Source organism: Dasypus novemcinctus, chromosome 30 (genome assembly GCF_030445035.2).
Source record: "Dasypus novemcinctus isolate mDasNov1 chromosome 30, mDasNov1.1.hap2, whole genome shotgun sequence".
Classification (NCBI taxonomy): Eukaryota; Metazoa; Chordata; class Mammalia; order Cingulata; family Dasypodidae; genus Dasypus; species Dasypus novemcinctus.
In genome coordinates this window covers 35,646,974-35,673,251 of record NC_080702.1, presented here as the reverse complement: position 1 = coordinate 35,673,251, position 26,278 = coordinate 35,646,974, and the positions used below count along the sequence as shown (strand labels likewise).

The window sequence follows — 26,278 nt, the reverse complement described above, 5'->3', positions numbered from 1 at the left end:
ATGGCTGCCCCCACAGCCATCACAAACCTCAGAACACTTAACATTTGGTATAAAGCGAATTCATTCACAATTTAGCACCGTAACAAAAGATTTCAGCTAGACTTTTTCCACTGTTTAAACTTTACACCTAGACTAAGCTCCACCAGAAAAGCTGATTCATTTTCCTGTAACCAAGTTTTGTTTTTCTTAATCTAGACTAATTTCTAGGATATTAGGACTTGAACCTATAAATAGCCCTTTTTACTAAAATCAAGACTCCACTCTTTTAGTGGATATAAGACTAGACAAACCCAAAACACCAGGGATTTTTCCCATTTTTTTTCCAGGACATTAGGACTCGAACCTATAAAAGCCCTTCCTATTAAAATCAAGTCTCCACTCCTTTAGTGGATATAAGACTAGTACCAGATTTTAACATGCAGTTAGACAAACCCAAAACACCAGGGCTTTTCCCCGGTTTTTTCCCTTTTCCCAAGCCTAGAGAGAAAGGCTTCTCCCCAATTTTTTGGGGCTACTAGGGTTCTCTTGGGAGGTGATTAGCCTTCCCTTCCTAGGAATTAAATCTAGGGCCTTCCAGACTGTGCTTACCCGGGGAGTCTTACCTTCTTCCATGTTTGGAGTTTTTTTTCGTTCCCAGAATCTTTCTCTTCAGACTTTCCATTGCCCTCAATTTTTGTCAGGAAGATTCTGGTGGAGCCCACATCTTTTCTGGATTAAATTTAATCCAGGGGCGCCCAGATTTGGGGTTCACCCGAGTCCTCCCGGCTTCCTCGGGGATTTGGAAAGGGCAGCAAAATGCTACCGTCTCTGGCCTTCGTTTGTTGTCCCGGCGGAGTCACCAAAAATGTTGTAGAATTTGAGAGAGGCTCAATTATTTGTGTATAGAGAGGCCAGAACTCAGGAATGATTTTGAGAAGGAAAAATGGTTTATTGATGGCCTGCTGGACTAGGGAGCTTTCAGTTTGAATCCCGAGCCCTGAACAAGATTTTCAAATGTCTTTTATACCCCGAGGAAAGGCCAAATGGTCGCTTTGTTTTAGTTTTCAATAGGCTTCAATTAGCATATATATCTTCCACATCTTAGGTAAACTTTTAGCATGGACTCCAAACATTCTAGATGAGCCTTTAGCATATTTGGTTTGCAATTCCCCTGAATACTTAAAGTTTATAAACTTTGCATTGTTAAACTGTTTCCTGCTCCCCAAGGGCAGAACTGCAGCCTTTCATTATCCCACACCCACAAGTCACAGATAGTTTAGATTATCTCTGAAGAGACAAAGAACCGGCCCCCCATAGCCCACATCATAATGTTGCAGTCACTGTGGAATAGTTTGGCAGCTCCTCAGGAAGCTAAATATAGAACTGCAATATGATCCCGTAATCCCACTAGGGATTAGACTAATCCACTAGGGATTAGACCTACTAGGTATATAGTCAGAAAAATAAAAGCAGTGAAGTGAACAGACATTTGCACACCAATGTTCATACCAGCTATTATTCACAATTGCCAAAAGATGGAAACATCCCAACTGCCTAGCAACAGATGACTAGATAAAAAAATGTAGAATCTATTTACAATAGAATATTTTTCCCCTGTAGGAAGAAATGAAGTCCTGATGTGTGCAACAACATGAATGAGCCTTGAGGACATTACACTGAGTGAAATAAGTGAGACAGAAAATGGCAAATATCATATGATCTCACAAACATAATTTAAATGAAAGATAAAACATGAAGTCCACATGTATACCATGGGTCACCCATATGATAGAATGAGGGTAGGGAATGGAGAGCTGATGCCTTCTTTGTGCAGTATTTGTAATAAGGTTGATTGTAAATAGACAGAAGTGAAAGAAGCATTTTATGAAGCACTGTAATTAACAGTGCAGATATGTGGGTGTGATTGTGTTTGAAAGGGAAATTTTATGGTCATGCATGTCACTAGAAGGACACTGGATGGAATGGGGGAGAGTATGGGCCATGATGTGGACCATTGACCATGAGGTCCAGAGGTGCCCAGAGATGTACTTACCAAATGCAATGGATGTGTCATGATGATGGCAATGAGTGTTGCTGGGGCGGGGAGTGGTGGGGTGGGGGTGGTGGGGTTGAATGGGTCCTCATATATTTTTTTTAATGTAATATTTTTACAGAATCAATAATAAAAAATAAATTTAAAAAAATTAAAAAAAAAAGAAAGAGAATTGTAAAATGTAGTGAACTCTGTTGTGGACAGTGAGTGTGGTTAATAGTACAAATATAAGAATGTTTTCCATGAATTTGAAAAAAGTTATGTTACTATCACAAGGTGTTAATAATAGGGTGGAGTGAAGGCAAAAATATACCTACAACAACCTGTGGACTGTAGTGTGTAATAATATATTAATAATCTTCCATCAAATAAAAACATTATACTAAGTGAAAGAAAACAGACACAAAGTAATACATTTTGTTTGGCTTCATTTAAATAAAATATAAGTGTAACAAATGAAACAGCAGCTAATAAGTTGTAATGATAGGGTGGCATTTGGAAAAATACAAATAATACAAATTATGAACATAATTAACAATAATATTTTAATATTCTTTCAGCATTTGTAACAAAGAAGCTACATCGAAGATAAGAGTCAATAATAGGTGAGTATACATTTTGTCATAGTGGTTTATACCATTGAATGGAGACCCATACACTGAGAGTAAAGGTATGCCCACATCCTGGGGAGAACTGATGTTCTCAAATAGAGGGACTTGTATATCTTGAGAGAAATGGTGGCTCCCAATGAGTTAGGGCAGTCGAGCATATCAAGCCCTCAACATTGTTGAATGTATGCTGAATATGACCCTTCAAGTAAGGAAGAATTATTGTCACTGTGGGTCTTGAGGGGAGGGGGAAAGAGGTATTGAATAGATGGAATCAGTGTAACTGTGGAGCAATGGAAGTGTTGCACAAGATTATGCAAGGATGGATATAGGACATGTTAAATTACACCAAAAATGTATAGTGGCCGATAAGCTAAAATGTAAATCATAATGTAAAACATAAGATAACTAAAAATTTAGAAAGTTGTGTAGTCTAAAATATAAACCATAATGTAAATGCAAGTGTAACTTTGTTTGAAAGCTATTGTCTCAATATCTGTACATCAGTTGCAGTTAATATAGTATGAACATGTAAAAAGATTATTGCCGAGGAAGAGAGAAAGTGTCTGATGTTGGATATGTGGGAGTACCATATATTATACATATGAATTACTGTGATCTAAAACTTTTGTGAGGAGAAGCTTAATTATTTGAAAAAAAAAAGAAAAAGAAAGAAAGGATGTAGACACTGAGGAGGAAATGGAAGAAGTTGCCTTGCCAATGTGCATGCAGGGCAAAACTTATTGCAGTGATGGAAGGCAAAACATCAAAAACAAATCTTTTTAATTTTTTAATTTTTTGATAACCAAACTTATTTTTACTATAATTTTTTAAAATTAGTATGTATTCTATATCTAACCTTTAAACCCATCAACATATTCATTTTCCTATTAATGGAACATGGCAATATATTAGGCTTCATTTTCAAAGAAGTTTTGGACCACAAAGAGGTTCAACAGTGGCAGGGGAGCAATATTGGTGTGGGGTGTTATTGATAAGGGGCAAACGTTTGGGAGAGCATTCTCCAGGGCATATAAACAGGGTACATAAAATGTTTGGATATTTTCATAGTGTTTACATTTACAAATGACAACTGAGGGAGTGCTGAGTTCCTTGCCACGGGAGCTCTATCACATTCCCCAATGGAACAGCAACAATCCCCCAACTGCAATGGCAAAAACCAATAAAGAAGGATGGTCCAACGATGAGCCCTTGATACTAATGACTATGCTTGTCAGATTGTGCACCTGAAATAAGAACTAGGCCTAGAGCTTCAGAGTGCCTGAGAGTTACCTCCTGAGATCCTCCATGTTGCTCAAATGTGGCCAGTCTCAAAGCCAAACTCAGCATGTAAATGCATTGCCTTCCCCCCAGTGTGGGTCATGACTCCTGGGGATGAGCTTCCCTGGCACTGGGGGATTACTACCACATACCAGCTGATGATGTAACTAGAAAATGACCTTGAATAAAAGGGTCAACTCAAACCAGCAGAATATCTCAGTCTACATGTAATATCAGGAGTTAAAAAATGCTTTTTGACCTTGAATAAAAGGTGAAATGGAAAGGACGAATGAGTGTATATGGCTATGAGTCTCCCAAAAAGAGCTGGGAGGTCATTAGAGGGATTGCCCTTACATACACCTCAGCAGAGTCCCAGAGACAGCCAAAGTAGATACAAGCCCAGGTATTGGTTCTTCTGAGGGCTTCATAGACCCACAGTTTCTATGGTCATGGCAGATGGAGTTCAGTGCCATGTCATTTGGCCTTACTTTGGAGTTTGTGTTCCTGAGTGCGATGGAGTTGGATTCAGATGTGATCTTTGTTCAGAAGCCTCTCCTTTTTTTTTTTTTTTACCAGAAATGTGGTTGGTGCTGGCTTTTACTTTATACTCAGGGTACCTGAATCTCTGGACTGTCCATGTGATAGCCAGGCCCTGAGCCTCAACAGATTTGTAACTACTAACTTCTGGTTTATTGGATTTACCCCAGCCAGCTAACAGGGAGGTGAAGAAGGTCAACCACCACACCAGAGAACCAAGAATGCCTACAACTACAAGCAGGAGAATTACATCCATCATCCAAGTGTAATCTAAGCACCCTCTCGACATAGAGGTGGGGTGGACATAACCATCCCAGGGTCCACAGTATGGAGCAATAAGGTATGGATTAGGGTGTATTTACTGATATTCTATTCTGGAAGTATTGTGATTAGTAATGGAAGTAAATGTAGCAATGATTTGAAGAAACTGACTATGGTAGCTGCTAAGTTAGGGAGTGGGAAGAAGAGATTTGATGTGGGGCATTTTCAAGATTTAGAGTTGTCCTGGGTGGTACTGCAGGGACAGATGCTGGACATTTATGTCCTGCCATGGCCCACTGGGTGGCCTGGGAGAGAGTGTAAACTACAATGTAGACCATTATCCATGTGATGCAGCAGTGCTCCAAAATGTATTCACAAAATGTAATGAATGTCCCACAATGATGAAAGATGTTGATGTGGGATGAGTGAGGTGAGGGGAGTGGGGGTGTATGGGGACCTCATATCTTTTTAAAATAACATTTTTAAAATAATAAAGAGTGAAAAAAAATTTAAAAATATCAAAAAAGTCGATGCTTTGATGGGTGATCAACAAAATTGACAAATACTTAGGCTGTCAAAAAAAGAGGAGATGCAGGTACACATAATCAGAAATTAAAGGAGGGCATTACTACTGATTACACAAATTAAAAGATCATGAGATGATGCTATACACAACTGAATGCCTACAATTAAAAAATTCACAGAAATACACAAACTACCTACCCTGACTCTAGAAGAAATAAAAGAAATAAAAGAAAGAAATAACAAGCAAAAAGTTTGATTCAGTCGTTAAATACCTCCCGAGAAAGGAAGTCCCAGAACTAGACAGCTTTAAAGTTGAACTTTGCATGTAATTTTCAAGAAGAATTAATACCAATTCTTCTCAAGCTCTTCCAAAAATATGAAGTGGAGGAAACATTACCTAACTTATTCTATGAAGTCACACTTACCTTAATACTAAAGCCAGATAAAGATACTACAGGGAAAGAAATTACAGAGAAATCTTTCCAATGAATGTAGATGTAGAAACATTAAAAAATACTTGCAAATTGAACCCCTTAGCATAGGAAAATGATTATGCATTATGACCTAGTGGATTTTCTATCACGTATGCAACATTGATTCAACACAAGAAAATCAATTGACATAATAAACAACATTAATAAATCAAATGAGAAAAACCACATGATCATTTCAACTGATACTGATGTGGTCTATGGGTGGAAGGCTCTTTGTCTCTTCAGAGATAACTAAGTTGTTTGAGTTGTGGGTGTGGAACGGTAAGAGGCTGCAGTCCTGCCCTTAGGGACAGTGGCAGCAGCTCCAGTCCCAGGAAATGTTTAACAATGCAAGGGCTATAAACTTTTAAGTATTTAGGGGAAATGCAAAAAGTAAATATGCTAAAAGCTTATCTAGAATATCTGGAGTCCATGCTAAAAGCTTACCTAAGATGTGGAAGAGATATATGCTAATTGAAGCCTATTGAGAACTGAAACAAAGGGACCATTTGGCCTTTCCTCTCTGTATAAAAGACGTTTGAAAATCTTGTTCAGGGCTCGGGATTCAAACAGAAGTTCCCGAGTCCGGCCAGCCGTCAATAAACCATTTTTCCTTCTCAAAATCATTCCTGAGTACTGGCCTCTCTATACTCAAATAATTGAACTTCTCTTAAATTCTACAACAATATAGCAGATCATTTGACAAAATCAAGCATCCTTTCTTGATTAGAACACTTTGAAAAACAGAAATAGAAGCAAATTGCCTCAACATGATGTCGGGCATACAAGAAAAAACCCACTTTACATTTTAACATAATAAATAAAGTATTAATTCATTAGTCAAGCAAGCAAACAAGCATAGAGCCATCAATGTTCCCCTCTTTAGTTCTGGATTAGGCTAGATAATCTCTTACTAAAGTTTTTGGCTTCCATTCTTTCTAAACCTTCCTGAATTACTTATTGGGCTCTCCTGCTGACATGCATGTCATTTCTATGAGTCAGGAATCCATGTGTAATCTGGATTTTCCCCTGGGAGGTTGATGATGGAAACAAACTCTCTATTCCCAGACAAGTCATCAGAAAGGTAATTGGTCTGCTTGCCAGAGTTAGGACCCTAAAGAAACAATCATTCCCTTCAGCCCAATTTGCACAGCCAGAGGGAAATCACCAGAGGACACATTTACAGCTTTCATTTAGTTGCTTATTAGCACATTTCCCTCTGCCTCACAAAAGCAAATTACCATACTGCTTCATCCCCTGAGCCATAAATTCCCTTTGGGCCACTAGTCAGGAAAGAATGGAAATGGTTCCTGTTCATTCTCTTTTCCCAAGGGATGAGGTTGTACCTGGTGGATCCAGTTTTCAACAATCCTCCTCCTCATGGATTTTTTTCTTCTTTATGTAGGTCTAATCTTCTAGCACCTTTGCCATCTTACAAATTAAATTTTTCACCATATCTACAACTGAAGAAGGCATTTCTATTAGACCTTTGGCTCATTAAAGCCTTGCCTTTTGATGAAGAAACAGCCCCTATTGCTCTTTCTAGAACATTCTTTTCCTCTTTGTACCAAGTAGAGAACTGTCCTCCTTAGATATGAAATCAAATGTAGAAAAACACAGCTTGCTTTAATCACACTTTTCCAATCAATTAATAATCTTCTGCCAATAATGAACATTAAGATATGTCATTTAGTCCTTTATTTAAATAATGTATTATTTACATGAGATTTAATTTCATTTCTTTATGCAATATTACCTGGGCTAAGCACATTTACAGTAATTGTGCCATTTAATTCTTACAAAAATCCATTCTACAAGAACAGTAATATTATGAACCCAATTCCACATTTCTAGAAATGGGTCTGGTCAAAAGGGCTAAGTACTTCATAAAAATATAAACTGAGTAAAGCCTGGGGAATAGTTGCAAACCCTGAAAGGATGTTTCCACTTCATAATCTCTTAGAAAAAAAATTCCAGTCAAAAGTACTCTGCCCAGTAATGCTGCCTTTCAAAAATGATAGAGGGTTCAGAATATTCACAGATAAACAGAAACTAAGAGAGTATGTCAATAAGAAACCTACACATCAAGAAATACTAAAGGAAGTTCTACAGGACAGAAGAAAAAACAGGAGAGACAAAGATGTAGGAGAGTGTAAGAACAACTAAAAAGACTAAAAGAGAAAAACAACAACATATGACATAAACAAATCCAAAGAAAATATGACAATATAAGTAATTATTTGATAGTAATAAAACTGGATGATGACGGATTAAAATTCCCCTGTCAAAAGACACAGACTGACAGGAAATATGACACATCTATATGCTGTCTACAAGAAACACATCTTAGACCCCAGGATTCAAGGATGTTGAAAGTGAACGGCTAGAAAACAACCATACAAGTAAACAATAACCATAAAAGGGCAGGAGTGGCTATACTAATATCGGACAAAATAGACTTAAAATGCAAAACTACTGTGAGAGACAAAGATGGAAACTACCTTTTCGGAAAAGATGTAATCTCTCAAGAAGAAAGAAAAATCATAAACATTTATTCACCTAACCAGGGCACCTAAAAATACGTGAGGCAAACACTGCAAAAACTAAGTGGAGCAATAGATTCCTCAACGATTTTAGTGGCATTTTGGAATTAAAAATTGTTCTGAGCTAGTGTCCAATTTTGAAAAATAAATGTGATCTGGTAATTTATTTTCATTCACTTCACATTCTTTGGCAGTGTGTGTATTCAACTTACTTTGTAATTCATCAACACACAGAATCAGGCTCTGATTTTGAGTCTTTCCGAAATCTGACAGTATCTTTCAAGAAAAAAGAATTGATTCATGCGATCCTAGAAAATTTCTGATTTTCAAATGTACCTTAATCTGAGGATTAAAAATCTACAGCTTGCCAATTTTTGACAATCTCTCCAGGGCAATTTAAAAAAATCCTTTGGATTATGATAATGAACAAAATCATTTATTCATAAACCATTCAGCTTGTCAAAAATTTTCCTACACATTGTCATTTAGGGGTGAGTGTAAGTAATGTATTGTGAATCAGAATTGCCAGTGTTACACATACACTTATGGTATTCTTTTTTCCAATGGAAATAGTGTCATTCTTGTTCTCATACCCAGTAATATATATGTATCAATGGCCAGTTTTCTACCTTGGAAGATCTGTGTTTATGAAATCAGTTCTTGTATCCAGTAGTTTACGTGTATGACCGATTTTATTTAAATAGAATCTCTTTTACAAAAAAAATCTCTATTAAGATGTTGAGAACAACTTACTAACTATGTACTCTGACTATTTGTTGAAGAATATAGAGGAATGTTTTTCAATTAATTGGAAGTAGAAAAGACTGAAAAACAGGTCAACCAAGAAATTTGCTTTCTCTACTACCATCAAAAATATTATATAATCAAGAAGATCCCACTGAAATTGTTGACACAAAAATATGCAGCATTTTCTGCAACCCAGGTAGGAGGACACTCTTGCCATAAATATTGGTTAAATAGGAACTGCACGTACTAGTTTGCCCATCCTCTGGAGTACTGGGCTGCAAAACATAAGGAGAGAGAAATGGTTACTAAAAGCCAGTCCTCCCTACCCACCACACAACAGATCATGTAGACACAATGTTGGATGCCAAACTTACACTTTTTGGGTAGTTTAGAAAAGAGGACAATTGCAGCTCTTTTAAGACTCATGAGTCTTTTCCCTGATTCCTAAAACAGCTAGGTGCTTCATTGATTCTTAAGAAAAATGTTTGTAGAACATTTCCCTACTAAGTGATGCAAACCATTTCAAATATGCCTTATACTCCTAGATCTCTACTTAATTTATCATTCCTGCTCCTCCTATTTTTGTCTCAGAAAAAGATCTTACTAGACTTAACAATAGAATTTTAATCTTCAGAATCCTTGAAATAGTTTAACAATAATGATTCACTATGACCTTATGATACAGATATGTTCTCATGGAAATCTAAATTTTATTCTTGAAGAATCTATAAATGGCTACCAGAAAATCGTCCAACTGTCTGCTATTGTTGAATTGTGTGTTCAGTTTTGGGTTTTGTTATGTCTACAAAGAGACATAAGGAAAGAAAACCTAGGACTAAATTCCCTTGAGAATATTAATTGAAAAACCCTCAACAAAATCCAGACTATCAAACCCAACAGAATAATAAAAGAATGATCCACCATGGCCAAGTGATATTTATCCAGTTTGCATTTGTTTTCAACATAATAAATTCAATGAATGTAATAGACAACACTATCAAAATGAAGAGAAAACACAATTGTGTCTTCTGGAGACCTGGTGAGTGGTTTCACCTCCCTGCCCTTCTTTGGAGTAGAGATTCCAAAATCAACTATCATTGAAGAAATAATCTGCCTTGGTGAATGCAAATCCTGCATTTATGATTTCAGGGTTAGTCATAGAATCTTAATGCGACCTGATGGAATATTTCAATGCTCCATAGACACTTTTAATTTGTCGTACCTTTAGGTACAGCAAGGTAGGAACATAGAGATGTCTTAAAATTGAAAAGTCCTGCATATATAAATAGCCTGAGTAGAGGTAGATAATGAATACTCCAAAACAAGTTTCTCCAATTTTCCTCCTCAGGCATTAACTCTTAGTTATGACACTTGCCTCTCTCATGAGCATTTTTCCATATTTTACTCATTCTTCTCTCTCAACAATTTTTGAAAGTATCTGTTTATTCACTTTCATTCAATTTTCTTTTAGTCATTCAACAAGCAGTTATTCATCAATTACTTCATGTAGACACAATATTTAATTTGGGAAATAATGAAATGAGTAAGATGTTGCTCCTCATTTCAAAGACATTACATAAAAAAGGACAGGAGTCATAGAAATGAGTACAGGCAATATCCTGAGTTCATTCTGAAATAGTGATGAAGTAATTCCAGAAGTTTTGACACATCCTGAGGAGGTTAGTAAAGGTTTTCAAGAGAGCTGATTATGGTACTGAACCTTGAAGGAGGAATTGGAGTAATTTTAGGAGAAGGGGGTAGAAGCACATCAAAAAGAGATGACAGAGACACAAATGTGGGATCACTATAAATCTAAGATGTGGTGAGGTTTTAAAAAAAAGTTCTTAATCTCTGATGAAAAATGAGGGGCAGGATGTGAAATGTGAATCATGAGCCTAAGGTGATTGGCATCAGCCAGATAATAGAAAGGCTTGTGTCTACAAGATGGATATTTATGTTTGAAATTATTGGAGAGTCAGTGAAGATTTATGGAGGGTGATGTTCATTTAAAATCTTGCCCTTTGTTAAGCTCACTCTGGGTCAGTCTGTCTGTTGCTGTTATCCAAACCCTGTGCAGGTGATGAAGGATGGATGAGGTATGGGGAGTGAATCTCTGTGGGGTTGATTAATAATGAGTAAAACATTCACTATTAATACTAGGCACAATGCAGAAAATTATATATTCATTATTTCATTTCATTCTATTAGTTATTAAATTAAATTAATTTTACAATTCTCATATAATGGATGAAGAATGTGCAATTTACCTCAGTGTGATAATAGTAATCCCATCTGAAATGAAGCTCACAGTTAATTTTTCTTAGGTTTTTGCATTTCACTAATATATTTACTTCTAGTAAATTTAATTTTTTGTAAGAGTTAGATTTACAGAACAATTGCAAGTCTGGTAGAGAAATTCCATAGTCATGCCCACACATTCCCCTGTTTAAACATCTCCCATCCAGAATACCAGATCATATTTATTTGTGTTAATTCTCTTTTTGTTGATGACATTTTCTCAGGCTCTCCTTGTTTCAATGAGCTGAATAATGGGATGAGTGCAAGTCATATATTTTGTAATGTGTCCTTCAGTTGCAATTTGTCTGATGCTTTACTCATGATTAGACTGGATTTATTTCATTTTATTTTTGGAGGAAGACATCAGACATAAAGTGCCCTTTTCATTTTTGTTACATCCTATCCAGGGTACATCCTATCAATTTAACTTATCATTGTTGATGTCGACCTTGACCAACAGTGTTTTGAGGTTCCCCCAGTATAGAGTTTCTAATTTCTCTGTCTTTCCATATATCACTTTCTGAAAGAAGTCACTGAAAGAAGTCACTTCTGAAAAAAACCCACATTCAGGAGTGGGATAATTGCCCAATAACCTTGAAACAGCAATAGCTGCATAAATTATTGGAATTCTTCTGTATGGTATATTTTCCAATTTTATTTATTTAGTCAATAATTTATTTACATCAGGATGGACACAAGGCATTTGTTTTATATTTTGGATTGAGTTGTAATACTATTTCATTTATTTTGTTCAATTCTTTCCAAAATTTTATAAGGGAGCCCTTTCAGCTGTGCCCTGTTCTCTTTCATATAACCCCATCATTGAGGGCTTCATTTTATCCCCTACTTGCTTTGTGGTACAATGAGATGCTCCAGGCTCCTCTTGTATATCTCTTTCCCCAGTATTAGTGCCAGACACTTCTCTTAGGATCCTTGCATTAGAGAATGGGGTTAAAACCCAAGCACCAGCTGTGCTTCTTTTTTCTTGAGCCTCTGGGCCTCCTCTGCTAGAAGCGTAAGGAAATCCATGTGTGTACACTAATCCATATATATATACACATCTAAAATATTTCTTCATGTTACCCTCTTTATCTATGTTAATCTAACAGAAGTTCATACTGAGGTGTCTAGATTTATATTATCATAACATAGAACATTCCAGTCTCTTCCCCTTGCTTATCTGTAACCTTCCACTCCACAGTGAAAAATGTTTCCCTCCAATCTGTCATACATTTTCTTAAATGTCTGATTCTAGTGTCTATGTAGAGAAACAAATGACCTGTTAACCCATCTCTTGGTGCGACGGTTTGCTCGGTCGGTAGAGGTGGGGTCTGGCTGCGGACGAGGGGTCGGTCCAGCTCTGGACGAGGGGTTGGTCCCACTTGGGAAGAAGGGTCGGTCCCACTTGGGACGAGGGGTCGGTCCGGCAGCAGACGAGGGATCGGTCTCACAGGGGTTGCGCAGTTCGGCTGACGGGGTCGCCCGGCGAAGCCGGCGATGAAGGGGTCGCCCGGAGAAGCAGGCGACGAACTGGGGACAAGGGAGGCCAGGCCCTTGTCGGGGGCTCTCAGGACTGGAGGGCGCACGGCAGAAGAACTACCACGGAGACAAGGTAAACACGCAAGTCCACTTTACTGAGGGAGAGGCAACAGTTTTATAGGGGCTGGGGAAGGCTGATTGGTCGAAGCCATGCCCTGTGCTGATTGGTTGCCGGCAAAAGGTCAGTGGGCGGTACTGGATGGGGGAGGGGTTGTGGTTAGGGATTGGCTGTCGCTATTGCTGGGGGAAGGGGCAGGGTTTAGGGATTGGTGGCTGCTGTTGCTGGGGTGGAGGGCAGACTGGATTTTTCCGCCCACGCCTGGCTATTGCTGCTGTCGGGGGAGGGGAAAAGGGCAGACTGGATTTTTCCGCCCACGCCTGGCTGTTGCTGCTGTCGGGGGAGGGGAAAAGGGCAGACTGGAATTTTCTGCCCTGCGCCTGCACAGGGAGAAGGAAGAAGAAGGGTGCCGCCCCACAAGGCATCGGGTGGCGCCATCTGGGAGGAGGGGCGGCCGCGGAAGCATGGCTGCCGAGAAGGGGAGACCCGAGGGCACTCTGCGCCCATGCCGAGCTTCCTTCAGGGGTGGCAGTGGGCCCGACCAACCACCCTTTTATGGGGGCAGCGGAATTAGGCCTACCGCAACCGCTCCCCTCGCCAGGCCAGCAAACCACCCTTCAGCCCGAGGGGTGACCGCATTTCCCCCTTCTTTTCAAATAAGGGCCAGGATGGCAGCAGCAACAAGTAGCCGAGGCCCAAGAGGCAGTAAGCAATGAGGGAAGCGGGGCTGAAGAGGGAGGTGAGTATGATGGGGATATAAATGTACAATTTAGGGGGTGGTATCTTGCCGTTGCAAGCAAGGGTGGCCAATGTCCAATTCTTGTTGAACTCGGCGGCTATAAGATCCATCTGTTGTTAAAAGTCCAGGATGACAGCGCGTTGCAGGTAGTTGATCTCTCCTTGGCAGCGAAGACATTGTAGGAGAGGATTACTTTTTCCTGCCAGAGGCTTATTGTCCAATTAAAAGGCTGATGGCTGGGGTTGGTGAGTGCAATGGGGAGTGTGAGGAAAAGAAGGGTGATGGTTTTGGACAAGAGGAGGCTTGGTGAAGTCATTATGGGAGGAAGATAAGGAGTAAAGCATAAAAGAGGATAATAAACAGAAAGGCGATGGAGAGTAGAATTCATTGGCCGAGGTTCCAATCTTCTGGGGCGGTAGCGGCTAGACAGATGGTGGAAAATATTATCAAGAAAGCAAAGGTTATGAGGAAGAAATAAAGTATTAAAGGCTGTGGGGGAAGTGAGAAGATCATTTAGAGGATAGGGTTGAGAATGGTATGTTTAAGACAGAAGCTTTGTGGTTTGTAGGAGACTGCTTTATAAACGAAGGAGAATGAGGGCAGTAAATATAGTAACGATAGATAGGAAGATGACAGTGAGGAGGAGTCTTTGTTTAAGGTTCCAATCATCTGGTGCAACAGTGGCTAGGCCGATAGCGAGGGGTGTTGATAAATAGACAATGGCTGCAAAGACAAAATCATCTTCTGTTTCCTTAAGAATAACTTTTCTTTAAATACTTAGTAGCATGCAATATTAGAAACCGTTTCCTAAAAGCAAGTTGACAGGGGAGCTTGGTTGCTGTTAATCTTTCCTGTTATAAAATTACTATTTATTATTATTATCATCAATTCAGTTTTATATATATATATATTTAAGAATGAACTTTTGGAATTAGCCATTTAATACCATAATGTAAACTATTGAAGATAAATTTTATCTTTACAGAACACATTCCCTTATGTAAAGTTATCACAATACCTTTTACACTTGCCGCATGCAAATTAAGTTTCAAGAGTTTATGAAAAATTAGCCATCCTACTTTAGGACAAAATACGTCTTTTTGCAAAACTTATTACATTTCCGTTAGCATTTTTACAAACTTTTAACCTTTTTAATATTCATATAAGTTTTACATTCTTCATATTATCCTGTGAAGAAAAATAAGTTATTCATTTAATCTAGGCAAGAACAACTTTTTATGAAGACGTACAGTTAATTTTGTTAATTAAGACTTACAATTTTTTTTTAATTGTAGATATCTTATTAACATTTAAACTTATGTATTAATATAATAAACTTCAGTATTAATATAAGCGCTTATTTAATTTTTGGCCATTTGAATAGAGCTCTTTTAAAGATTTCTAGTAATTTATATTTACCATCCGGAGGTATCACAATATATGTTGACATTGAAGGAACAGACAGACAAAAACAGAACAATTACAACACATTAACAGAAATATATAATTTATTTACAGTTGACTCATAATTCTTACTTTCTTGGTATAGCTGCTTTTAAATCCTTTTTTATATAGCACATCATAGATTATACCCTTCAAGATTTCTTCTGGACTTCAAGTTGCCTGTAATAAGCCAGGAGGGAATCTTTTACCTTCCTGCTCCACAGCAAAAGTGACCCTATCTATAAGGCGAGTATAGGTGTCCGGGTCCCAAAGCTGACACGTGGTAAGCCACAGATTAAAGGGGAGAAGAAGGTCCCAATACACTTGAAGCTGTTTCAAAGAGATCTTACACCGGTGAGTGTCTAGGAGACCGGCGAGGGCCCGAACTTGTGGGGCTTGCTTAGCAGATAGGATGTTACCCATTGCTAATGGCCTTTTGGAGCCGATAAGAAAAGGGGCCCTTACCTTGAGAGCGCGGCGATGGGAGCCAAGGTGCGTGGTGAGACGAGGGGTCGGAGCTGGTGGGGCTCCGACGGTGGTCGCGGGCCAAGAGAAGGCCCCGACGAGGGGAGGGCGGGACGACGAGCAGTGGAGCAAGGCAAAGGGGAGCAAGCGCAGAGGGGAGGAAGCAGAGGTGAAGGCAGGGGTGGAGGTCCTCAGGCACGCGCTCCTGAGAGTTTTATTGGTGCCTCTTAATCATAGCGGGTCAGTATAAGCCCCCGACATGGAAGGAGAAAGCCATCCAGCGATTCTCCCAGACCGCCGTGGATCATATGAGGTCACCAAGGTTCAGGAGCAGCAATGCAGAGCGAAAAGATAGGGGTGAGAAGAGAGGAGGGCGTAGGGCTGTGGTAGGGTTGCTTCAGACGTGCAAGCGTGCACTCCCTAGAAATCCAAGGCTCCTCTTAATCATAGCAGGTCGGTATAAGCCCCCGACATGGAAGGAGAAAGCCATCCAGCGATTCTCCCAGACCGCCATGGATCGTATGAGGTAGCCAAGGCTCAGGTAGCAGCAATGTTGCACGAGAGAAGTCCCAAGGTGAGAAGAGAGGAGGGCGTAGGGCTGTGGTAGGATTACTTCAGACGTGCAAGCGCGCGCTCCCGAGAAATCCAAGGCTCCTCTTAATCATAGCGGGTCGGTATAAGCCCCCGACATGGAAGGAGAAAGCCATCCAGTGATTCTCCCAGACCGCTGTGGATCATATGAGGTAGCCAAGGCTCAGGTAGCAGCAATGTTGCACGAGAGAAGTCCCAAGGTGAGAAGAGAGGAGGGGGGGGAGGGGCCGCCAGGTTATGGAGTGAGGCTGTGGTGGAGTTGCCTTGCCCCACGTTGGGCGCCAACTGCGACGGTTTGCTCGGTCGGTAGAGGTGGGGTCTGGCTGCGGACGAGGGGTCGGTCCAGCTCTGGACGAGGGGTTGGTCCCACTTGGGAAGAAGGGTCGGTCCCACTTGGGACGAGGGGTCGGTTCGGCAGCAGACGAGGGATCGGTCTCACAGGGGTTGCGCAGTTCGGCTGACGGGGTCGCCCGGCAAAGCCGGCGATGAAGGGGTCGCCCGGAGAAGCAGGCGACGAACTGGGGACAAGGGAGGCCAGGCCCTTGTCGGGGGCTCTCAGGACTGGAGGGTGCACGGCAGAAGAACTACCGCGGAGACAAGGTAAACACGCAAGTCCACTTTACTGAGGGAGAGGCAACAGTTTTATAGGGGCTGGGGAAGGCTGATTGGTCGAAGCCATGCCCTGTTCTGATTGGTTGCCGGCGAAAGGTCAGTGGGCGGTACTGGACGGGGGAGGGGTTGTGGTTAGGGATTGGCTGTCGCTATTGCTGGGGGAAGGGGCAGGGTTTAGGGATTGGTGGCTGCTGTTGCTGGGGTGGAGGGCAGACTGGATTTTTCCGCCCACGCCTGGCTGTTGCTGCTGTCGGGGGAGGGGAAAAGGGCAGACTGGATTTTTCCGCCCACGCCTAGCTGTTGCTGCTGTCGGGGGAGGGGAAAAGGGCAGACTGGAATTTTCTGCCCTGCGCCTGCGCAGGGAGAAGGAAGAAGAAGGGTGCCGCCCCACAAGGCATCGGGTGGCGCCATCTGGGAGGAGGGGTGGCCGCGGAAGCATGGCTGCCGAGAAGGGGAGACCCGAGGGCACTCTGCGCCCATGCCGAGCTTACTTCAGGGGTGGCGGTGGGCCCGACCAACCACCCTTTTATGGGGGCAGCGGAATTAGGCCTACCGCGGCCGCTCCCCTCGCCAGGCCAGCAAACCACACTTCAGCCCGAGGGGTGACCGCACTTGGTGGGATGCAACATTATCAGCTAGAGTACAGCAATTATATGCAGTGAGTATTGCATTCACTTTACAGATTCCACTCATATCCAATATTATTTCTTTCAGTACCTTTCCCCCATACATTCAGCAAGGGTTTATCATAAATTTGTAATACAGTTAGTTTGTTTATGAGCATTTTGTATACCATCTGGGGATTCCCTTGACCTTATAAATAAAATTTTATTTGTATACATTAAGGTTTGCTAGTTGTGTTGTTGAATCAGGTAGTTTTAACAAATGCAGAATGTCATGTTTCTACAAATACAGAATTATACAGAATAGTTTCAGTGCTCTAAAATTTCCCCTGTGCTTCAGCTCTCAACCTTCTTCCCCTCTCTCATTTTCATAGCAACTAATAGTAATTCTATTGTCTCCATTATTTTGCAGTACCCAGATTGTCATATAAGTGAAATAATAAACAGGTAGCATTTATAGAATGTTTTATTTCAACTACTAACAAAAATTTAAGCTTAATCCTTATATTTTTCAACTAGATGGCACACTATTTTTTTTATCACTGATTAATTGCCCATTGTATTTCTTTGTATAGATATACAAAATGTGTTTTTCTTTTCACCTATGGTAGGATATCATAATTTCTTTCAGATTTTGGAGATTATAAATAAAAATGCTACAAACTTTAAACTGTGGGTTTTGTGTGGACCTAAGTTTTGGAATCAGCTGCATTTATCCTTCTGATGATTTTGCCTGGTAATTGTGCCCAGTTGTTTGGTCAAGCAAACCCTGGGTTTAGTGTAATGAAAGGATATTTATGGGCTTTAGTTATTGGTGAGTTTACTGCATAGGTGACTGATTATATCTGCATCAACCAGGGAGACTGCCTTCAGCAATAGGTGAGGCTTTATCCAGTCAGCTGAATGCCTTAAAAGGGGAAGTGATTTCAGCATTCAGAGAGAATTTTTGAGCTCATTTTTGGACAGCCAACATCTCCTAGAACCTCAGCAAGAATCCTCTTTGGACTTTCATCAGAGTCCTTGGTTTACAACTTGCCTACAGAACGTGGAATTGTGCATCCTCACAGTCACCTGAGAGACTCTTATTAAATCTCATATACTTTACAGATATCCCCTGTTAATTCTGTTTCCCTAGATAACCCTGACTAATGCAATATCTAAGAGGGAAATTGCTTGATTTTTTGGTGTTTTAATTTTTTATCTAGTCAAGCAAATATCATGCAAGGGGTTGGCTTAAACAATGGAAATTTATTAGACTAATGCTTTGAGGATAAGAAAAAATTCCAAATCAAGTTATCAACTAGGTTATGCTTTTTTCCTGAAGTCTGGCATTCTGGGACATTCTGCCAGTTGTCCTTGTTCCTGGGGCCCTCTGTCACATGGCAAGGCACATGATGGATTTTCTTGCCTTTTCCTTCCCTTCTAGGTTCTGTTGACCTTCTTGCTTCCTTTGACTTTCTATTTTCTGAATTATATTCAGTGTATGAAGGATACCAATAATAAAATTAAGACCCATCCTGATTGAGGCAATATAAGGATTGAGTTGGGCACAACTTTACTGAAGGAACCTTATACAATGGTCCTACTTACAAGGACTTCACATCAACAGTAATAGATTAAAAGTAAGAATATTTTTTTATCTGGGTACACACTTCAAACTACCATATAAGGCAAGACTATGTTTAGTTTTTGAAGAAACTGCTAAGCTATCTTCTGGCTGCACTATTTTGCATTCTCACTATGTTTAGTTTTTGAAGAAACTGCTAAGCTATCTTCTGGCTGCACTATTTTGCATTCTCACTAGCAATGAATGGACGTTGTATTGCTTTCCATCCTTGTTTAATTAATGAGTGTGTCATGATATATTATTGCAGTTTTCTTTTGCAATTACCTAATAGCAAATAATTTTGAATATCATTTTGTGTACTTACTTGCAGATCTTTTACCCATCTTAATTGGATGTTTGCTTTCTTATTGTTGGGTGTTAAGAGTTCCATCAATATTTCGATACAAATCATTTATCAGATATATTTTTTGCAAATATTTTCTCTTAATCTGTGGATTTCTTTTCATCCCCTTACATTTTCTTTCACAGAGCAGAAGTTTCATATTTTAATAAAGTCCAAATTGTAAAGATTATTCTCTCATGGATTATGCTTTGGGAGCTATATCTAAAAATTCATCGCCAAAACTTAGGTCATTGCATTTTCTGTTTTCTTTTATTCTTCAAGATGTTTTATACTTCACATTTCACATTGTTTAAGGTAATGTTATTGAGATATAGTCACACAAGAAATAATCCATCCAAAGTGTACAAACAGTAGCTCTCACTCTAATTACAGATTTGTATATTAAATACATGATCAATTTTAGAACATTTCCATTGCTCAAAAAAACCCATGCACTTTATACTCACCTATTTTTTTTGTCTTTATTTATCATTTTAATGTTACATTCAAAAAATATGAGGTCGCCATATACCCCCCCAACCCCTTAACCCCACTCCTCCCATTCAAACAACCCATCATCATCATGGGACATTCATTGCACTTGGTGCACATTATAGTTTACACTCTCCGCCAGTCCACCCAGTGGGCCAAGTAAAAGCCCCATCTCACTCCATATTTCTTTAATTATTATTTCCAGCAAAATCACTTGCCACATAAACTAGTGAGTTTTTCAAAATCTTTCCTAGACACTCTCTTTAGGTTAATGCAAACAATATTGAATGATTAAGCTAAGCATCTTGCATTTTAATTTGTCCAAGGTATGATGGGAGGAATATGCACCACCAGAATGACTCCCTGGTGACAGAAACCATGTTGCAAGATCATCTGGGGTGTCAGTTCCCTCTTGGTACTTTAAAAATTAGGCAATACAGTGGAAACATAGGTACCATCAATTTGGTAGGAAGGTGAGGGAAGTAAAGAAAATCTTCCCCAGACCTTCAGGAAAGTCAGGAAGTGGTTTCATTCTTTTTTACTTTTTGGCTTTAACTTTGAAATCTTAAATTTTATTCTGCAGGCTGCAGGCTTGAAGGCAACAAGCAGGTGAAGAAACAGTGAACATTTTTCCACAACTCCTGTGTTAGTTATCGGGCTTCCTAATTGAATCACTGTGATCCACGGAAAAGGCTGGAGAACATAGAGAGGAGATGATTTATCTGCCACTGCAGTTTTAATACACTGTTGGGGACTCTTTGGACTTAAAATTTGTTCCTATTCAGTTCTTTTTATATTTATTTAGTCTAATAAATAAGTTGCTTTTTTTCCCCAGGGAAAATTATATTATAAACTGTATTTTTCCAGGGTATACATACACTGGATGTTTATATTTATCCTCTAGAAATAGTGTCGTTGATTTTCTCACTCCCAAAAATCTGATAAATTCGAAGATCCATATCCTAGAAGAATGTGCTTTTGCAATTAGTTCCTTTATAAAAGAGTATAGCTGTATGGCTTATTTTCTTCAAGAGAAATCTATACCTGTATGGTTTATTTTCTTTAAGCAGAAATCTCTTTAAAAGAAGAAAACATTTTTAAGAATTTTGAGAAAAAATATAGTAAGCATGAACCTCCATGTTATTGTAGAAGCTAGAATAAGCCAATGTCTTTCAAGTAATTGGAAGTATAGAAAAACCCTGGGAAATAGGCCAGCTAAGAAAGATGATAGTTCTGTTTTCACCAGGAACGCTGTATACTCAAGAAGACTCTACTGAAATTGTTGGCTCCACAAATATGCCCCTTTTCTGCAATCAGGTAGTAGGAGGTTCTTGCCTTAAGTATTGGTTAACAGGCACCATACTTGTAAGTTCCCCATCTTCTGGAGTATAGGAGCACAAATCAAAAAGAGGGATGAAAGGTTGCTAACAGTGAATGGAAGGAATATTACTGATGTGGATGCAAGGGTTCCTAGAGGTTCCAAGGGCAGAGAGAGGGAAAAACAGGTGTAACAAGGGGGCCTTTTTGGAACTTGGGAATTATCATGAATGACATTACAATCACAGATGCAGGTCATAATATATCTTTACATAACCTACAGAATTGAGTGGGAGAGTGTGTAAACTACAATGTAAACTTTAATCAATGCTTAGTGGCACTGCTCCAAAATATATTTGTCAATTGAAATGAATGTACCACGCTACAGAAAGATGTTCCAAATGTGGGAATATATGGGAGGTGTGGGCAGCAGGTTGTATGGGAATCCCCTATATATTCTCTGTAATATTTTATGTAATTGAAGTATTTTTTAAAGAATTAAAAAATTAAAAGACAAAAAATAAAGTAAGATGAAAGAGCCAGCCTACCCTACTGACCTCACACCATATCATGTAGACACAAAGGTGGATGCCAAACTTATACATTGAGTGTAATTAAAGAAAAAAGGTAAATGAATTTCTTTCAAAACTCCTAAGAAACTTTTCTATTTCCTTACTAGAATACCTGGCTGGTACACTGTTTCTTACGAAAAAAATTTTAAGCCTATATCATGAGTAAGTGATGGAGATGGGTTCAAATCTGGTATGTTTCATAGATACTATTTATTCCCCTATTCCTACTTCTCTTATTTTTCTCTCTAGAATATATTCTCTCTATATATATATTCTCTCTATATATATGTTCTCTAGAATATATATTCTATATATATATATTCTCTAGAATATATATATATATATATATATATATATATATATATATATATATTCTGGGTTTTGTCAGTAGAATTGTGCTCTTCTCCAGGTTCCTAAAATACGTGGAATCAGTAATGATTTAATGATTCACTCTGAAGTGAAAGTTTAATTTGTTCTCATGGAAATCTAAATTTTTTCCTGAAGAATCTATAAATGGCTACAAGAAAAAAATCATCAAATTGCCTGCTATATGTGAAACTTACATGCAGGGTAGGCATTTTTAGGGGAAAACTTGAAGAGAAGCCCTAAAATATTGATTTCTGATAAAGAAACTTCTATAAATTGAGTGACAGATAAACACTAGGTTACAGAGGGAAATACTAGTATTTTTTCTGGATAAGTGGGAGTCTTGATTGCTGCCTGTGAAGCATGAAATGTATGTTAGACAGACAGAGGAGGAGACCCATTGTGATTTATTTTCTAATTTCTGTTAAGCGGTGGTGATGGAGGCTTTGGTTTCGATTGCAGCTAATTTTTCCCATTTCAAACTTAGAGGTACTATGCGTTTTGTTATTGAAATATGTTTATATCATAGAGTTGCAACACCTACACCCCAGTTGATTGGACTCACCCAGAACAACTATCAAAGAACTAATGATGGGGAAGCAGACATGGCCCAGTGGATAGGGCATCCGTCTACCACATGGGAGGTCCACGGTTCAAACCCCGGGCCTCCTTGTCCTGTGTGGAGTTGGCCCATGTTCAGTGCTGATACATGCAAGGAGTGTGGTGCCTCGCAGGGGTGCCCCCTGCATGGGGGAGCCCCACACTCAAGGAAAGTGTCTCATAAGGAGAGCCACCCAGCATGAAAGAAAATGCTGCCTGCCCAGGAATGGTGCCACACACACGGAGAGCTGATGCAGCAAGATGACACAACAACAACAAAAGAAATACAGGTTCCTGTGCCACTGACAGCAACAAAAGCGGACAAAAAGAACATGCAGCAAAAGGACACAGAGAGCAGACAACTGGGGTGGGGGGCAGGAATGGGAGAGAAATGAAAAAATAAATCTTTAAAAAGAATTGCAAAAAAAAGTCCTTAGTAATATGCTATATGAAGAAGGTACATCAGAGTACACAGTGATGATTTATGCAAAGTTTTATTGAGGATGTTCTGGGAAGTCCTTTGTATATGATGAGTTACAAGCTAGTACTGGTGTGTCCTTATTAGACTGTCAAAAAGCATATCGAAACCCAAGGCCAAGAATCTTAAGAAGAGAATGCCATTAAAGAAAACTGAAAAAGGGACCTGTGGCATCAGCTCTGGGGCTATATAAAAACCGGTGTAGTCAAATAAATATGAGACAGGCACAGGAATACCAGGTAGATCAGGGCATGGAAAGGCGATCTTGACAAGGCAGGGGCAACAAGAACTCCTGCTCTGACTGTGGCCCTGGAGTCTAGAGGAGAATTGACTCCCACACTGGTTGCCTGTTTTCTCTGAAACCTTGTCCTTCCATTGCTTAAAATTTCAAGGACATTTTCCCATTAGCAGGGGCTAGCTTTCTTTTCAATCTTTTCTTGCCTTAAGTTTAGTGGTTTCAAAAAATTATCGCCCCTTTCCCAGAGTAAGAAGTTCTTTCATTACATTGTGGTCTGCATTGTACTTCTGCGCCCACACACATACAGAAAACACACTTACACATGTAAGCACACACAATTCACACAGATAACACAAGCTCATCCTAAGAAAATACGTTCTGATGTGATTTTGTACTTGCCTGTATTACGTGTGTGGCCCTATGATATTTTTTGTGGTTTTCTATGATTCTAGCCTAATGGATAAAATAAATACATGTAACTTTGACCTTCTAATGAGCAGCCATCTCAGAATATGAAAGTTATTTCTACCATGTCCTGCAGACCATATTTCTTTAAATGAGGCTATTGAACAATGTTTATTAAGAAAGAGGAAAAGAGATAGTAATCAAAGGCATGCTACAGGGTGAGATGTGAAATTTGGGGCCTTTTTAGTGCTTTCCTCCACCTCATTCCCCATATCAAGGAGGTACCTCAGCTATTTATTTCCTGGTTAGTTTCCTTCTACCTTCATTTGTCAGTTTTCAGGGAACCAGTAAGTTGGACTTTCTGCTCGGAATTGTCTACGTCTTCATTTGGCCATGGAAATTTCAAATGTGATCTCAGGACCAATATCTCGGGAATCTTCTTCTCTAATGGTTACAGCTTTTTTCTCATATGCTACCTTCCTTCAGGGGATTTTGATGCTGGATCTCTTGTCTATGTCCTGGCCAGGAGCCTTCGCTTATTTCCTATACTGACCTGCTCCAACTCATCATGCAGAGATTCTATACCCTTATTCTGAAGGTGGAGCTGAATCGAGGTGGTCTTTCTTCCGTAGGTGCTTCCTGGTGATAAAGGGCAGCTGACCTTGCCTGACGGGACGTGGAATTCTCTGGCTATTCTATTTAAGCTGGTGGAAGGTTCGTCCAGCAGCATGTATGGATCTGGATGAAATCACCATACTGAACAGCATTTTAAAAATAGAACTCCTTCTTCTGTTTCTCCCAGCATAAAAAATTCCTATGAAATCACATTCAGTCATTCACAAAATATACATTTATTCATCTACTATTATAACTAAGCAACCAAATAAATAAAGTATATAGAACATTGCTCTATCCTTCAAGGTGTTCACAGTTTTGCAGGAAAAAAGACAAGGAATTCAATAAAAGGAAAACACAGTCATGACATAAAATAATGTGTGGTTGTACATGACAGAGTGCATTCTACAGCGCTGAACTGTATAGGTGAATGTCCTTAAAAGGGGGAAACTTTAGGTCATATAAGTTACCAGACCAAAATAAAACAAAGGACAGTACAACACAGTGAAACCTTTAGTAGAAGATGGACAATAGCAAGTACTAAAATATAAGAATGTTCTTTCATTAATTACAACAAAGAAATCATAGTGATACAAGGTGTTAATAATAATGTGGTATATGACATGAAAGCCCCTAATGTAAAACATAGATGATGGATACTAATATTATTTTAATAATCTTTCAGTTATAACAAGGGTATATGGAAATTATTTACTTTAGTCCAAATATAAAGTATAGATATATAAGTAATGAAGATTGTTTGAAAATGAGTTATGTTATTTTTTTGTCTATTTACTTTAGCCACTTAAACCATATGTAACCAGCAAATTAGATATACATTTCAGAATTTCTTCTCCTGTGGTTCTCAGTGGAATACGAATAGCCATACCTTCTCTGTGGGCTGTTCCTGTCCATGTACCTGGTCACCTTCACTGGGAATCTGTTTAGCTTCCTGTCCACCATCACTGATTCCTATCTCCATATGCCCCTATACTTCTTCCTTTGCAAACTTTCATTTGTGATATCTGCTTTACCTCCATTACCACACCAAAAATTTTGGTGAACATACATAGGAAGAGTAGAGTCATAACCTATACTGGCTGCCTCACCTAGATGTCCTTTTTTTTTTTTTTTCTTTGTCCTATGGTCTCTTTATTTTTTTAAATGTTACATTAAAGAACATGTTTCCCATATATTGCCTACACCCCTCACCTTACTCCTACCATACCAACAACCTCTTTCTTCATTGTAGCACATTCATTGAATGTGGTGAATACATTTCAGAGCACTGCTGCACCACATGGATAATAGTTGACCTTGTACTTTACACTCTCCCCCAGTCCATTCAGTGGATTATGGCAGGATATAGTATGTCCAACATCTGTCCTTGTAATATCATTTAGGACAGCTCCAAGTCCTGAAAATGCACCCCCCCCATCACATTTCTTCTTCCCTCTCACTGACCTCAGCAACTACCATGGCCACTTTCTCTACGTCAATGCTACAGTTTCCTCCATTACTAGTTACAATAATGACTAGATGTACTTCTTTGTGTTCTTTGCAGGGGCAGAAAACTTTCTCCTGGCTGTGATAACCTATGATAGCCTTGTGGTCATCTGTCACCTGTAGCACTATGTGGTCATCATTAACCTCCAACATTGTGTCCTGCCAGTCCTAGGATTTTGGAACCTGAGTGCCCTGCACTGGTTTGTTACTACACTGGATTGTTACTACACTTTGTCTGTGATGTAAATCAGATGGTCCAATTTGTCTCTTCTGACACCTTTCTTAATGACATAGTGAAATATTTTTCATCTGGGGTGCTGGGAGTAGAGTCATTTTATTGGGATCTTTACTCTTATTCTAAGATT

General features: G+C 39.3%; 1 pseudogene; it reads right to left on the bottom strand.

Annotated features, from left to right (window-relative positions):
* Positions 1-26,066, bottom strand: part of LOC101439535 (olfactory receptor 7A17-like) — a 53,612-nt pseudogene extending 27,546 nt beyond the window's left edge.
* Between the last annotated feature and the right edge of the window lie 212 nt (positions 26,067-26,278).